Genomic DNA, 17,349 nt, shown 5'->3' on the forward strand with positions numbered 1-17,349 from the left:
AACATCAAATTTATTTATATTTTGAATTTAAAAATATCATATCATTAACCTTAGATAAAATTTGTTATAGAAAAAAATCTATAATCAAACAACATATATGTAAATGACATTATATTTCTAGAAACATAAGTAGCACCAAACAAGGTGTTTGATGTGTTTAGGGCCATCATGTTGTTTGGTGTGTTTTCCTTTGGACCCAATCCTTGTGGACCAAGAGTCAACACTAGTCAAAGGCCCTAAGGGGAAGGCCCCAAGGCCACTCTTTAATAACTTCCATCAACATTTGGAACTACTCTACAATAATCATCATGTAGCATTTCAACTAAATAGACCCAAATGATTATTACGCTGAGAGGCGTTCTATACAATGGCAGCACGGGAATATGCCAAGATTCCTTGTCAATAAAAAAGATTTGGGAGCAGTTACAAACTTCCAAATTAAATATTAAAAAAGAATTCCCGAAATAATAGCTGGCCGAAATAATAGGAAGCCAAATGGAGGCCAAAATAATAGGCCCGAAAAAGTAGGTCCCAAAAAAGTAGGACCCGAAAAAATAGGGCCCGAAAAAATAGGGGCGAAATAATTTCAATATGATTTTTTTTTTTTGTTAAATATAATTTTGCATGCACATTCATGCTTTTTTTTGTGGGGAGTGGGGGAATTTGAAACAAATTCGTGGAATGTGAAGAGACGTCTGTTGGGGGATATGAGGAGCCTCTCAAAAGTTATAAAACCAAGGCTCCTCATTTCATTTTCATTTTATGTTTTTGCAGGAAGGAAGAGGTGGAGGTTATTGGAGGATTAGATTGGAGTTTTTGAATAGGAGTAAATTGAAGTTTTGGAGTAACATTTTTGTAGGTGAGATTTCTATTTTTTATTTACATTTTCATATAGATTTAGATGTAGATGTAAATTGAAATTCAAAATTAATTAATAATATTCTACTTTGATTTAGATTTCAATTTTAATTAATTTCAATTTGGTTGGCTCTCCTCCACAACAAACAGTGTATTGTGTATTTAATGGGTGCATTGGAATGCAGATTATCAGCCTAATGGCCAATCTCCAGTTTCCTAAAAATATTCGTGGAATTTCGTGGAATGTGAAGAGACGTCTATATATTACGCCGAAAGTAATCGTTCTCACATTCGTGGAAATAATTTTTTTTGGGATGCAAGGTTCGGAGCTATTGGTAAGGGAGGCTCAGAGGTCATTGAGCAAGGAACTGGTGACATTACTCGGTTCCTTAGATAAAATGGGGAAAATAGAAATTATTCTTTTATGTATGTAGAAAAAAATTAGAAAGATTTTATGTATGTAAAAAATTAAAAGAATTCTATATACATCTAGATTTTTTGAAAAGAATTCTATTTACATCTAGATATTTTGATTGAAATAACCATAATGTAAAAACAAAATATAAAATAGAAATGTTAATATATGTATGTAGAAAAAATTAGAAAGATTGCATGCATCTAAAAAAATTCTATTTACATCTAGATTTTTTTAGAATGGAAAAAAATGGATAATAGAAATATCAGTTGCATGTTTGTAGAAATAAATTAGAAAAACATGTATCTAGAAATTAAAAAGATTCTATATGTGTCTAATTTTTAGATTTTACTTTATTCTAAACTAATTATTGATGGATATATATTTAAAAAATATTTATGTAGTTTAAAGTTTAGATTTTAATTAATTTGTATGCAAATAGGAAAAAGAATAAATATTTTATATATATGTAGATTAATTTCTATTTTTAAAATTTACAAGTAAATGAGTACTTTATTCATTTAAAGTAAACAAGTTTTTAAGTAATATATTTTTATTTTAGAAATATATTAATCATAATGTTCATTTATTATTACTTATTTAATATACTTACTCTCAAATCTAAGACAATAGAAATGATATTTTATTAACTTCGAAATAGGGAAGTGTTAAGCAAGTTCGTTTACAAAAATACCAAAAATATATTTGGCCTTTGATCAAATTGGAGTTAATATTAGAAATATAAATATGATCATTAACAATTAAGCTAAATTCAGTTCAAAACAACGCCGAGAGGCGTTCTATACAATGGCAGCACGGGAATATGCCAAGATTCCTTGTCAATAGAAAAGATTTGGGAGCAGTTACAAACTTCCAAATTAAATATTAAAAAAGAATTCCCGAAATAATAGCTGGCCGAAATAATAGGAAGCCAAATGGAGGCCAAAATAATAGGCCCGAAAAAGTAGGGCCCGAAAAAGTAGGACCCGAAAAAATAGGGCCCGAAAAAATAGGGGCGAAATAATTTCAATATGATTTTTTTTTTTTGTTAAATATAATTTTGCATGCACATTCATGCTTTTTTTTGTGGGGAGTGGGGGAATTTGAAACAAATTCGTGGAATGTGAAGAGACGTCTGTTGGGGGATATGAGGAGCCTCTCAGAAGTTATAAAACCAAGGCTCCTCATTTCATTTTCATTTTATGTTTTTGCAGGAAGGAAGAGGTGGAGGTTATTGGAGGATTAGATTGGAGTTTTTGAATAGGAGTAAATTGAAGTTTTGGAGTAACATTTTTGTAGGTGAGATTTCTATTTTTTATTTACATTTTCATATAGATTTAGATGTAGATGTAAATTGAAATTCAAAATTAATTATAATATTCTACTTTGATTTAGATTTCAATTTTAATTAATTTCAATTTGGTTGGCTCTCCTCCCCAACAAACAGTGTATTGTGTATTTAATGGGTGCATTGGAATGCAGATTATCAGCCTAATGGCCAATCTCCAGTTTCCTAAAAATATTCGTGGAATTTCGTGGAATGTGAAGAGACGTCTATATATTACGTCGAGAGTAATCGTTCTCACATTCGTGGAAATAATTTTTTTTGGGATGCAGGGTTCGGAGCTATTGGTCAGGGAGGCTCAGAGGTCATTGAGCAAGGAACTGGTGACATTACTCGGTTCCTTAGATAAAATGGGGAAAATAGAAATTATTCTTTTATGTATGTAGAAAAAAATTAGAAAGATTTTATGTATGTAAAAAATTAAAAGAATTCTATATACATCTAGATTTTTTGAAAAGAATTCTATTTACATCTAGATATTTTGATTGAAATAACCATAATGTAAAAACAAAATATAAAATAGAAATGTTAATATATGTATGTAGAAAAAATTAGAAAGATTGCATGCATCTAAAAAAATTCTATTTACATCTAGATTTTTTTAGAATGGATAAAAATGGATAATAGAAATATCAGTTGCATGTTTGTAGAAATAAATTAGAAAAACATGTATCTAGAAATTAAAAAGATTCTATATGTGTCTAATTTTTAGATTTTACTTTATTCTAAACTAATTATTGATGGATATATATTTAAAAAATATTTATGTAGTTTAAAGTTTAGATTTTAATTAATTTGTATGCAAATAGGAAAAAGAATAAATATTTTATATATATGTAGATTAATTTCTATTTTTAAAATTTACAAGTAAATGAGTACTTTATTCATTTAAAGTAAACAAGTTTTTAAGTAATATATTTTTATTTTAGAAATATATTAATCATAATGTTCATTTATTATTACTTATTTAATATACTTACTCTCAAATCTAAGACAATAGAAATGATATTTTATTAACTTTGAAATAGGGAAGTGTTAAGCAAGTTCGTTTACAAAAATACCAAAAATATATTTGGTGTTTGATCAAATTGGAGTTAATATTAGAAATATAAATATGATCATTAACAATTAAGCTAAATTCAGTTCAAAACAACGCCGAGAGGCGTTTTATACAATGGCAGCACGGGAATATGCCAAGATTCCTTGTCAATAAAAAAGATTTGGGAGCAGTTACAAACTTCCAAATTAAATATTAAAAAAGAATTCCCGAAATAATAGCTGGCCGAAATAATAGGAAGCCAAATGGAGGCCGAAATAATAGGCCCGAAAAAGTAGGACCCAAAAAAATAGGGGCGAAATAATTTCAATATGATTTTTTTTTTTGTTAAATATAATTTTGCATGCACATTCATGCTTTTTTTTGCGGGGAGTGGGGGAATTTGAAACAAATTCGTGGAATGTGAAGAGATGTCTGTTGGGGGATATGAGGAGCCTCTCAGAAGTTATAAAACCAAGGCTCCTCATTTCATTTTCATTTTATGTTTTTGCAGGAAGGAAGAGGTGGAGGTTATTGGAGGATTAGATTGGAGTTTTTGAATAGGAGTAAATTGAAGTTTTGGAGTAACATTTTTGTAGGTGAGATTTCTATTTTTTATTTACATTTTCATATAGATTTAGATGTAGATGTAAATTGAAATTCAAAATTAATTATAATATTCTACTTTGATTTAGATTTCAATTTTAATTAATTTCAATTTGGTTGGCTCTCCTCCACAACAAACAGTGTATTGTGTATTTAATGGGTGCATTGGAATGCAGATTATCAGCCTAATGGCCAATCTCCAGTTTCCTAAAAATATTCGTGGAATTTCGTGGAATGTGAAGAGACGTCTATATATTACGCCGAGAGTAATCGTTCTCACATTCGTGGAAATAATTTTTTTTGGGATGCAGGGTTCGGAGCTATTGGTAAGGGAGGCTCAGAGGTCATTGAGCAAGGAACTGGTGACATTACTCGGTTCCTTAGATAAAATGGGGAAAATAGAAATTATTCTTTTATGTATGTAGAAAAAAATTAGAAAGATTTTATGTATGTAAAAAATTAAAAGAATTCTATATACATCTAGATTTTTTGAAAAGAATTCTATTTACATCTAGATATTTTGATTGAAATAACCATAATGTAAAAACAAAATATAAAATAGAAATGTTAATATATGTATGTAGAAAAAATTAGAAAGATTGCATGCATCTAAAAAAATTCTATTTACATCTAGATTTTTTTAGAATGGAAAAAAATGGATAATAGAAATATCAGTTGCATGTTTGTAGAAATAAATTAGAAAAACATGTATCTAGAAATTAAAAAGATTCTATATGTGTCTAATTTTTAGATTTTACTTTATTCTAAACTAATTATTGATGGATATATATTTAAAAAATATTTATGTAGTTTAAAGTTTAGATTTTAATTAATTTGTATGCAAATAGGAAAAAGAATAAATATTTTATATATATGTAGATTAATTTCTATTTTTAAAATTTACAAGTAAATGAGTACTTTATTCATTTAAAGTAAACAAGTTTTTAAGTAATATGTTTTTATTTTAGAAATATATTAATCATAATGTTCATTTATTATTACTTATTTAATATACTTACTCTCAAATCTAAGACAATAGAAATGATATTTTATTAACTTTGAAATAGGGAAGTGTTAAGCAAGTTCATTTACAAAAATACCAAAAATATATTTGGTCTTTGATCAAATTGGAGTTAATATTAGAAATATAAATATGATCATTAACAATTAAGCTAAATTCAGTTCAAAACAACGCCGAGAGGCGTTCTATACAATGGCAGCACAGGAATATGCCAAGATTCTTTGTCAATAAAAAAGATTTGGGAGCAGTTACAAACTTCCAAATTAAATATTAAAAAAGAATTCCCGAAATAATAGCTGGCCGAAATAATAGGAAGCCAAATGGAGGCCAAAATAATAGGCCCGAAAAAGTAGGGCCCGAAAAAGTAGGACCCGAAAAAATAGGGCTCGAAAAAATAGGGGCGAAATAATTTCAATATGGTTTTTTTTTTTGTTAAATATAATTTTGCATGCACATTCATGCTTTTTTTTGCGGGGAGTGGGGGAATTTGAAACAAATTCGTGGAATGTGAAGAGACGTCTGTTGGGGGATATGAGGAGCCTCTCAGAAGTTATAAAACCAAGGCTCCTCATTTCATTTTTATTTTATGTTTTTGCAGGAAGGAAGAGGTGGAGGTTATTGGAGGATTAGATTGGAGTTTTTGAATAGGAGTAAATTGAAGTTTTGGAGTAACATTTTTGTAGGTGAGATTTCTATTTTAAAATTTACATTTTCATATAGATTTAGATGTAGATGTAAATTGAAATTCAAAATTAATTATAATATTCTACTTTGATTTAGATTTCAATTTTAATTAATTTCAATTTGGTTGGCTCTCCTCCACAACAAACAGTGTATTGTGTATTTAATGGGTGCATTGGAATGCAGATTATCAGCCTAATGGCCAATCTCCAGTTTCCTAAAAATATTCGTGGAATTTCGTGGAATGTGAAGAGACGTTTATATATTACGCCAAGAGTAATCGTTCTCACATTCGTGGAAATAATTTTTTTTGGGATGCAGGGTTCGGAGCTATTGGTAAGGGAGGCTCAAAGGTCATTGAGCAAGGAACTGGTGACATTACTCGGTTCCTTAGATAAAATGGGGAAAATAGAAATTATTCTTTTATGTATGTAGAAAAAAATTAGAAAGATTTTATGTATGTAAAAAATTAAAAGAATTCTATATACATCTAGATTTTTTGAAAAGAATTCTATTTACATCTAGATATTTTGATTGAAATAACCATAATGTAAAAACAAAATATAAAATAGAAATGTTATAATATGTATGTAGAAAAAATTAGAAAGATTGCATGCATCTAAAAAAATTCTATTTACATCTAGATTTTTTTAGAATGGAAAAAAATGGATAATAGAAATATCAGTTGCATGTTTGTAGAAATAAATTAGAAAAACATGTATCTAGAAATTAAAAAGATTCTATATGTGTCTAATTTTTAGATTTTACTTTATTCTAAACTAATTATTGATGGATATATATTTAAAAAATATTTATGTAGTTTAAAGTTTAGATTTTAATTAATTTGTATGCAAATAGGAAAAAGAATAAATATTTTATATATATGTAGATTAATTTCTATTTTTAAAATTTACAAGTAAATGAGTACTTTATTCATTTAAAGTAAACAAGTTTTTAAGTAATATATTTTTATTTTAGAAATATATTAATCATAATGTTCATTTATTATTACTTATTTAATATACTTACTCTCAAATCTAAGACAATAGAAATGATATTTTATTAACTTTGAAATAGGGAAGTGTTAAGCAAGTTCGTTTACAAAAATACCAAAAATATATTTGGTCTTTGATCAAATTGGAGTTAATATTAGAAATATAAATATGATCATTAACAATTAAGCTAAATTCAGTTCAAAACAATAATATTATTTAAATTTAAATAAATTTTTTTGAAAAGAATTCTATTTACATCTACATATTTTGATTGAAATAACCATAATGTAAAAACAAAATATAAAATAGAAATGTTAATATATGTATGTAGAAAAAATTAGAAAGATTGCATGCATCTAAAAAAATTCTATTTACATCTAGATTTTTTTAGAATGGAAAAAAATGGATAATAGAAATATCAGTTGCATGTTTGTAGAAATAAATTAGAAAAACATGTATATAGAAATTAAAAAGATTCTATATGTGTCTAATTTTTAGATTTTACTTTATTCTAAACTATTTATTGATGGATATATATTTTAAAAATATTTATGTAGTTTAAAGTTTAGATTTTAATTAATTTGTATGCAAATAGGAAAAAGAATAAATATTTTATATATATGTAGATTAATTTCTATTTTTAAAATTTACAAGTAAATGAGTACTTTATTCATTTAAAGTAAACAAGTTTTTAAGTAATATATTTTTATTTTAGAAATATATTAATCATAATGTTCATTTATTATTACTTATTTAATATACTTACTCTCAAATCTAAGACAATAGAAATGATATTTTATTAACTTTGAAATAGGGAAGTGTTAAGCAAGTTCGTTTACAAAAATATCAAAAATATATTTGGTCTTTGATCAAATTGGAGTTAATATTAGAAATATAAATATGATCATTAACAATTAAGCTAAATTCAGTTCAAAACAATAATATTATTTAAATTTAAATAAAATTTTTTGAAAAGAATTCTATTTACATCTACATATTTTGATTGAAATAACCATAATGTAAAAACGAAATATAAAATAGAAATGTTAATATATGTATGTAGAAAAAATTAGAAAGATTGCATGCATCTAAAAATTCTAGATTTTTTTAGAATGGAAAAAAATGGATAATAGAAATATTAGTTGCATGTTTGTAGAAATAAATTAGAAAAACATGTATATAGAAATTAAAAAGATTCTATATGTGTCTAATTTTTAGATTTTACTTTATTCTAAACTATTTATTGATGGATATATATTTTAAAAGTATTTATGTAGTTTAAAGTTTAGATTTTAATTAATTTGTATGCAAATAGGAAAAAGAATAAATATTTTATATATATGTAGATTAATTTCTATTTTTAAAATTTACAAGTAAATGAGTACTTTATTCATTTAAAGCAAACAAGTTTTTAAGTAATATATTTTTATTTTAGAAATATATTAATCATAATGTTCATTTATTATTACTTATTTAATATACTTACTCTCAAATCTAAGACAATAGAAATGATATTTTATTAACTTTGAAATAGGGAAGTGTTAAGCAAGTTCGTTTACAAAAATACCAAAAATATATTTGATCTTTGATCAAATTGGAGTTAATATTAGAAATATAAATATGATCATTAACAATTAAGCTAAATTCAATTCAAAACAATAATATTATTTAAATTTAAATAAAATAAGCCATGTTTACTTTGAAACATCAAACAACTAATTAACTAATACAATAATTAAAATAAATGAATCTATTATGACATAGAAAAATATTTTCGAATTATAATTTCTTTGTTTTTGAATCAATATGAGTTTTTTTTTTCTACTTGAAAAGATAAACCATCCTAATTGTCATCCTTAGTTAACCGTAACAACAACCCCTACCTTAGCCCTAGCCCCAACAATGATGTACAATCTAACTATAATCCAACATTAAACTATAATTATAGCACTAAAACGTATACCTATTGATATTCTAAACTCTAATCATAACGAAAATCTCAGCCCAAACCATAATCTAAACCAAAAACCTACACACTAATATTGGTTATAGTCCTAACCCTAAAATCTAACCCTTAACCATAATGTAAAAACAAACTCCAAAATATTGATCAAAATCCTAAACCTAACTATAGGGATAACCATGATATTAAACTCTAAATCCAGTCCCAAGGTCCTAACCATGGTGTAAACCTATAACCGAACTCTTAAAAAATTTACTAATCCCTGATCCTAATCACATTTCCAACTTTAAACTTGAACCATAAACCATAGTTGTAACCATAATCATAAACTTAAACAAAACCCTAACCCTAAAGGTACAATCATAAAATTAATCATAGCTTAGACCCTAATCCTAGCACAAACCACAATCATGACCAAATATAAATCTTCACCTTACCCCTAATCATAATTTCAATGTTAACCCTAACATTAGTTTCAATCCTACCATGATATGAACCCTAATATAGACTTCACCTTGATCCTCACCCTAATCTTAAGTCTAATTAAACCCTGACTAAAACCTAATCTAAATGATATATCTAACTATAATCCTAACTGTAATTATCATACAACCCAATGCTAACCCTCATGTATATTTAATCCCTAATCTTAACTCTAAATATTCTATAAACTCTAGAATTGACCTTGATTCTAACCATAACCCTAAAATCTAAATTGTAACCATAGCACGAAAGGTGGGGACCCCCACTACATGGCACAATTCTGGGTCTTGGAGCCTCGCGAAAGCACTACAGAGTGAGGAAATGTCAGAAAGGTGACATGTAGTAGCATGACACAATTTTGGGCCTTAGAGCATTACAGAAACAATGCAGCATAAGGAGGCGCTAGAATGGAGACTCATGGAAAGAAGAGGAAAGACATTCATGTCGCTGGCAAAAAACTATGAAAAGAGATAACATGATGTCTTTACCTCCCACAAAAAATGCAAGGTTGATCCCAAGGGGGAATTTGGTTTCCCCAAAAATGAATGATGGTCATCGATGAAGGTCTTCCTCTCGAAATAGACGGCATAGATGCATCGTGAATCCTCACCAATGAAGGATTAAGTCGCAACCGTTGATGTAGATTCTCCCCTCAAAAAGGATGACTGAGATGCAACAAGGAAACTCCTCCCAATGAAGGATTAAGTCACATTCGTCGATCAAGATTGGCTTTATTTCCAATGGATGACTAAGATGTATGAAGAGATTCCTCCCAACAAACGAAGCAGATAGCACAAAAGGTGTGAACCCCCTCCATGTGGCACAATTTTGGGTCTCAAAGACTCATGAAAGCATTGTGGAGTGAGGAAATGTTGGAAAGACAATGCGTGGTAGCATGATGCAATTTTGGGCTTCAGAGAATTGAAGAAACAATGTAGCATGACGATGCACCAGAATGGAGATGCATGGTAGCATCTTGTGCAATTCTAGGCTTTAGAGTGTTTCGAAGACACTAGCGTATAAAGAAACGTTAGAATGGGAATGCATGGCAACATCTTGCACTTTTGGGAAGATGGGAAGATAGCTCGCGAAGAAATAAGAGTTATCGAATCTCGCAACATGAATCAACCTGACCAAGAAAAAATGATCCAGCGTGGTCAATGAAGAAACTGAGCCAACACAAAATGTTAGCCGCCAACTTTAGCAATGTTAACCCTCTGCAAAGAACCTATCCCATTTAAGGTCTCTCAGATCAGACATCAGTGATGGGTTGAATAGGGGGAAAAAATAGCACACAATGCCCTCCTAAATGAAATTCTAAATGTAACACTAATAACCATGGTCCTACTTCTTTCCCTAACCTTATCCATGAGCGTGGGAATATACATATTATTATATAGGGCACCTTATATAATAATAAATATAATCTAAAATCCCAACCCTTACTCCCCTCCTAACTATAAATGTGACCATAAGAAAACTTCTAAATATAACCCTTCCTCTAACTCTAACCCTAACCCTAACCCTAACTATAATTGTAACCCTATCCCTACCACTAACTGTAACCCTGAATCTAACTCTACCATAATTGGACTTTAACCCTAACTATAACTGTAACCCTAAACCTAACTCTAACCTTAACCGTAACCATAACCGTAACCCAAAACCTAACCCTAATCGTAGCTAGGATTCTAATACTCTATCTACCCCTAACTCAAACTATAGCCCTAACTATAACTCAAACTCTAACCCTAACTCATATTCTAACCCTAAACCTAACCCTAACCTTGACCCTAACCATAACCCTAAGCCTAAGCCTAACCCTTTGTCTACCCCTATCTCTAACCCTAACCCTAACCCTAACCCTACCCCTAACTCTAACCCTAAATCTAACTCTACCATAATTAGACTCTAACCCTAACCCTAACTTTAATCCTGACTGAAACCCTAACCCTAACCCTAACTCTAACCTTAACCCTAACTCTAACCTTAACTCTGTTGGTAACTCAAACCCTAAACCTAACCCTAATTCTAACCCTAACTCTAACTCTAGCTCTAGCTCTAACCCTAACTCTAACCATAACTCAAACTCAAACCCTAAACCTAACCCTAATCCTAACCCAAATTATAATGCTCTGTCTACCCCTAACTCAAACTATAACCCTAACCCTAACTCAAACTCTAACCCTAACTCATACTATAACCCTAAACCTGACCCTAGCCCTAACCCTAACCTAGAACCTTACCCTAACCCTAACCCTAACCCTAACCCTATCTATAACCCTAATCCTAACCCTAACTCTCCTAATCTTAACCCTAATTCTAATCCTAACACTAACCTTAACCCTACCCCTAACTCTAACCATAAATCTAACTCTACCATAATTAGAATCTAACCCTAACCCTAACCTTAACCCTAGCTCAAACCCTTACCCCAACTTTGTCCCTAACCATATATCTACGTATGACTATAACATTTTACATTACAATATCCCAAAAATAAAAAATATATTTTTATCTAAATTAAACTCCTTATATTAAATTTAAAATAATATTTGACTCAAACCTTAACCGTAACCCTAACCTTAACCATGAGCATTACTCTAACCCTAACCTTAACCATAAACATAACTCTACACCTAACTCTAACCCTAATTCTAACTCTACCATAATTGGACTCTAATCCTATCCCAAACCCTAACTATAAGCATAACTCTAACCCTAGCCTTAACCATGAGCATAACTCTAACTCTAGATCTGACTCTACCATAATTGGACACTAACCCTAACCCTAACCTTAATTTTGATCCTAACTCAAACCCTAACCCTAACTCTAACCTTAACCTTGATTCAAACCTTAACCCTAACCCTAACCCTAGCCTTACTATAACCCTAACCCTAATCATAACCATAACCATAACTCTAACCCTAACCTTAACCATGACCATAACTCTAACCCTAACCTTAACCATAAACATAACTCTAATCTGAACCTTAACCATAACTCTAATGATAACCATAACCATAATTCTATCCTTGACCTTAACCATAGCTCAAACCCTAACCCTAACTCCAACCCTAACCCTAATGCTAACCCTAACCCTAATTCTATCCCTAAGGTTAACATTAACTGTAATGTTAACTTTGTCCCTAACCATATATCTACGTATGACTATAACATTTTACATTACAATATCCCAAAAAAAAAAAAAATTATCTAAATTAAATTCCTTATATTAAATTAAAAGATATATTTGACTCAAACCCTAACCCTAACCCTATCCCCACTATAACCCTAACCATAACCATAATGATGACTCTAACCCTAACCTTAGCCATGAGCATTACTCTAAACTTAACATTAACCATAAGCATAACTCTACCCCTAACTCTAACCCTAATTCTAACTCTACCATAATTGGATTCTAACCCTATCCCTAACCCTAACTATAAGCATAAGTCTAACCCTAGCCTTAACCATGAGCATAACTCTAACTTTGGCTTTGACTCTACCATAATTGGACTCTAACCTTAACCCTAACCTTAATTTTGATCCTAACTCAAACCCTAACCCTTTAAACTCTAACCTTAACCTTGACTCAAACCTTAACCCTAACCCTAACGTTAGCCTTACTATAACCCTAACACTAACCCTAATCATAACCATAACCATAACTCTAACCCTAACCTTAACCATGACCATAACATTAACCCTAACCTTAGTCATAAACATAACTCTAATCTAAACCATAACCATAACCATAACTCTATCCCTAACCTTAACCATAGCTCAAACCCTAACCCTAACTCCAACCCTAACTCTAATGCTAACCCTAACCCTAATTCTATCCCTAAGGTTAACATTAACTATAATGGTAACTTTGTCCCTAACCATATATCTATGTATGACTATAACATTTTACATTACAATATCCCAAAAATAAAAAATATATTTTTAATCTATATTAAACTCCTTATATTAAATTTTTAAAAATATTTTGAAGCATAATTTTATAGTAACTTCATACAACTCTAATTAAAAATTAATTAACAATTTTATAGTAACCTTATCAAAATAAAAAATAAAAAGTAAATATTTTTCCTATTGCGCCGCGACTGGCACTAACTTATATATACCTCTATATATATTACGCCGAGAGTAATCGTTCTCGAGGCACCTATTTTTATTTTCATTAATCCCAACTTCAATTAAAATAACTTTGGGATTAAATAAAAATAGGCGCCTCGAGAACGATTACTCTCGGCGTAATATATATAGAGGTATATATAAGCTAGTTATTCTTAATATTTGGAACTACTCTACAGTAATCATCATTTAGCAAATATGAGATGATCAAACAAGAGGAAACAATTGAGAGCTTAGATTGACATAATTTTTAGATGATCATATGAAATGATATGGATGTGTCAGTAGAAAGAAACTAGAAAGTCATTGTGTACAAATGAAGGCATGAAATGGATGATTTTGGAGTACTTAATATTCAAACCCCACCTAGCTTTATAAATCAAAACCCTCCAAAACAAAATTGAAAAAATCCACAATCAGGGTCAACAAATATACTAAATGAATATACAAATGGCATGGGAACGGGTTCGTTGTACAGTTGGGCCAGGGGGTTGTGTTTGTGCTACAACTTAGTGCTAATAGGAAGTCATCCCAATAATATTGGTGTTATATGTATTCTCTCTTGAAATACTAGGTTGTGGTATATATTCTCTATCCTAGGCAATTTTCCCATTCCCCTGTCTAATTTTCAGTCATTATATAAGGAGATAAAATCTAGGATTTAACAGTGCAAAAAAGGAAGATAAAACACAATTGTGATGGTCAAAAAGGGAAAGGATAATAACCTAAAATATTTTTGTGATAATTAAAGATCATGTGTTTTAGAGAAGAATTTGGGTGGCTTACCTACATTTCACATCAATAACCTATTTAATTTTATTACACTTGTTGGCAAACATGACTACAAAAATTAGAGATGGGGAAGAAGGATGTAGAAATTAGGGTTTGAATTTGTCATTATTGTGGAGTCTGATCAGTCTCCAAGTGGGAAATTATTGTGATGTGGAGCTTAATCAGACTCGGAGGTTTAGTCAATATAGTTTTCTCCCCATATTATTCTACGAGGTCAAGGGGCAACGCCCCTATGGGGTCCTCCCCAAGTGCGCTCCCTGTCGCAGTACAAGATGGGATCAAGGGACAACGCCCCTGTGGGGGTTTTTGAGGGCAGCACGCCCAAAGCCAAAAATGACCTTATATTGTAAAAGGTGTTGGCTACTACTTTACTATTATTCTAGCCCTAATTTTGTAAGTGGCAAAAAGCTTGTATAAAAAAGCTTAGGTGTAGGGACTTTCATAATGTGTGATGAGAAAATTGGTTCTTGCAGCAGTATTGAGTTGTAAGGGATTACGGATTGTAATCAAGTTGTAATCACTCGATCATAATAATATTGGACTTCTTGTTGGTAGACGTAGCCCAGGGATTGGGTGAACCACGTTAAATCTTGGTGTCTTTTGTTCTCTTTTATACAATCTACTTTTTTCTAGTGTTGGTTATATTTGCATGTAATTGTTATTTCTATCTAAGGTTTAATCCTAACAGAATTTACTTCGAAGGAATTTTGCCATGAATTTGTGTCTAGTGAAGAAGACACTAATTGTGCTACTCAAATGCAACAAGGATTAGAATGTTCTTAGGGTGTAATTGATGGTGTAATTGCACAAATTCTTGCGGTTTCAAGCAATTTCATTTTCAAATAAAAACATGTTTCAAGCTAGGCAATTTCATTTTCAAATCACATAAATTAGGTTTCCAACAATTTCATTTACAAATCATATAAATCAAGTTTCAAGCAATTTCATTTTCAAATCACATAACTTGAAGCAATGCATGTCCTTACTTAGGTAGTGTCGATATGTTATGGGCTTGCAGTATTAAGTAACTTGCATGGGAATTTCATGTTCAAACCTTGTGTTGGAATCATGCCTTTCCCATGTGGTTGACTGTGAAAATGATTTGATGTGTCTTTGTTTTATGTATATTTCTCGTGACCATCAAAATTTTGAGGGTCTCAAGATATGTAGTCAAAATTCCAACGACGATATGGACAATTTTTTTTTTAAAACACCAATTTCACAAAATGTGCCCCCACCCCACCCCCTCCATCGAAAATTGCCATTAGAAAATAGGGCCAAATGTTGTAGTGCATAAAAAATTCAAAAGATTTTGTGGTGAGATGAAGGAAAATTAGCATGGATTATAGACATAAAAGAGGGAAAATGAGGGAAAATGGAATTTCAATAGGTGGCAACTTTGAAAGCACCAAAATAATGTGAAAATGGCACATGCATAAGTACATATCTTGTGTTCACTCATTTAAGTTATAAATATAGCAACAAAATAAACATTCTGCATAAGAAAGCTAAGCACACAATCTTTGTAAACTAATAGAGATGATGTGAAAAATAAGACTCCTAAAATGATAAAATCTTGGAGACAAAATACAAACCTAAATGGTTATCATTTCGATGACAGATCATTCAAAAGAGCGCTAGCAGATGTTAGATCATATTTACTATTTATTGATCTCTTTGTGACATCCTATTCAAGGTTCTATAAAAAATTGTATTTTGTACCTAGTCGCAAATATGCATTACCAATAACATCAGGTCAAGACATTACAAACTAAGCATAGATGCATAACAAAACTGGGCAAGTTATACATAGATTTGGAGCACTACAATTGATCCAAAGAGGGAAAGATGTGAATAACATAAATTTGTACTCTTTATATTAGCAATTTACATCACAGTTCAAACAATATTGGAGTCTTCACAGTCTTTGAAGATAATCCTAATTATTATTAAAATTGAAGTTGAAGCAAAGCATAGACAGTACAAGTTGGTAAGATGCTAATGATGAGACCAAATAGAGATGATGCCATTTAAGCTGTTAAGACAAGATCATTCATACCCTTTTAGAAACACTCAATCTATGTATATATTTAAGGTCAACATTTCATGTATAAACTCCTTATATGTCTAACCTTTGCCACGAAGCTGCCATTTTGAGCACAAGCCTAGAAGATGATAACAAAATCTACCAATTTTAGTTTCCAATCTTTCAATTGTATTTGCTTCAATGTTTACATGTCATAAGAATGCTAAAAACATAACGGATCAGACTTTCTAAATGTGTATTACATAAAGTTTAAAAGTGCCAAAGATCCTTTAAACATTTACATGTAATAGGTTCATTAAATTTTTTATTTATTTTTATTTGAATATGTTGAAATCAAAATATTTACATTCTCTATTAGAATGTTTCCCATGTATATATATTTTTCAATTTCATTTTATGTATAGAATGTGGAATGCTTTGAACCAAATTTCAATGCCCAAGAAACTGAAACTGAAAATTCAGTCACTAGCCCCATTATTTCTAAGAATTTATTGATTCTAAAAGTTTATAAAAACGTCGATGGAAAAAATGGCTAAATCAGTAAATCAACATCTATTACAAATTATTGATGAAATCGAAGATGCAAGACTCACTGTCGTCGTAGTTGAGGAAGGATATTGCACAAATGGAAGAACCTTATATATGTTCTCGAGTTGGCAGATTCTATACTGCTTGAAAGAAATATTTTATGAACTGTATGAACAGGGCTCAGTGGCACAAATGCTTGACCAACGACTTTAACAAAACTTCTATGTATATTTTATTATAATCTATAGTTCCTAATATATTTTATATCTAAGAATAATTTTATGCACTCTTAAAAGTAATTTATAAGAGCTATATATAGCCATCCGTGAAACATGTTCCTGAATCCCATAAACTTGGTAGAATATAGATTAACCTTAAAGTGATATCAAAATATTGTGCCACTATGGTTGTTTAACCTGGCACAACCAACCT

This window comes from Cupressus sempervirens, chromosome 2 (genome assembly GCF_028749045.1).
Source record: "Cupressus sempervirens isolate cs-2001-9-10 chromosome 2, ASM2874904v1, whole genome shotgun sequence".
Taxonomy (NCBI): Eukaryota; Viridiplantae; Streptophyta; class Pinopsida; order Cupressales; family Cupressaceae; genus Cupressus; species Cupressus sempervirens.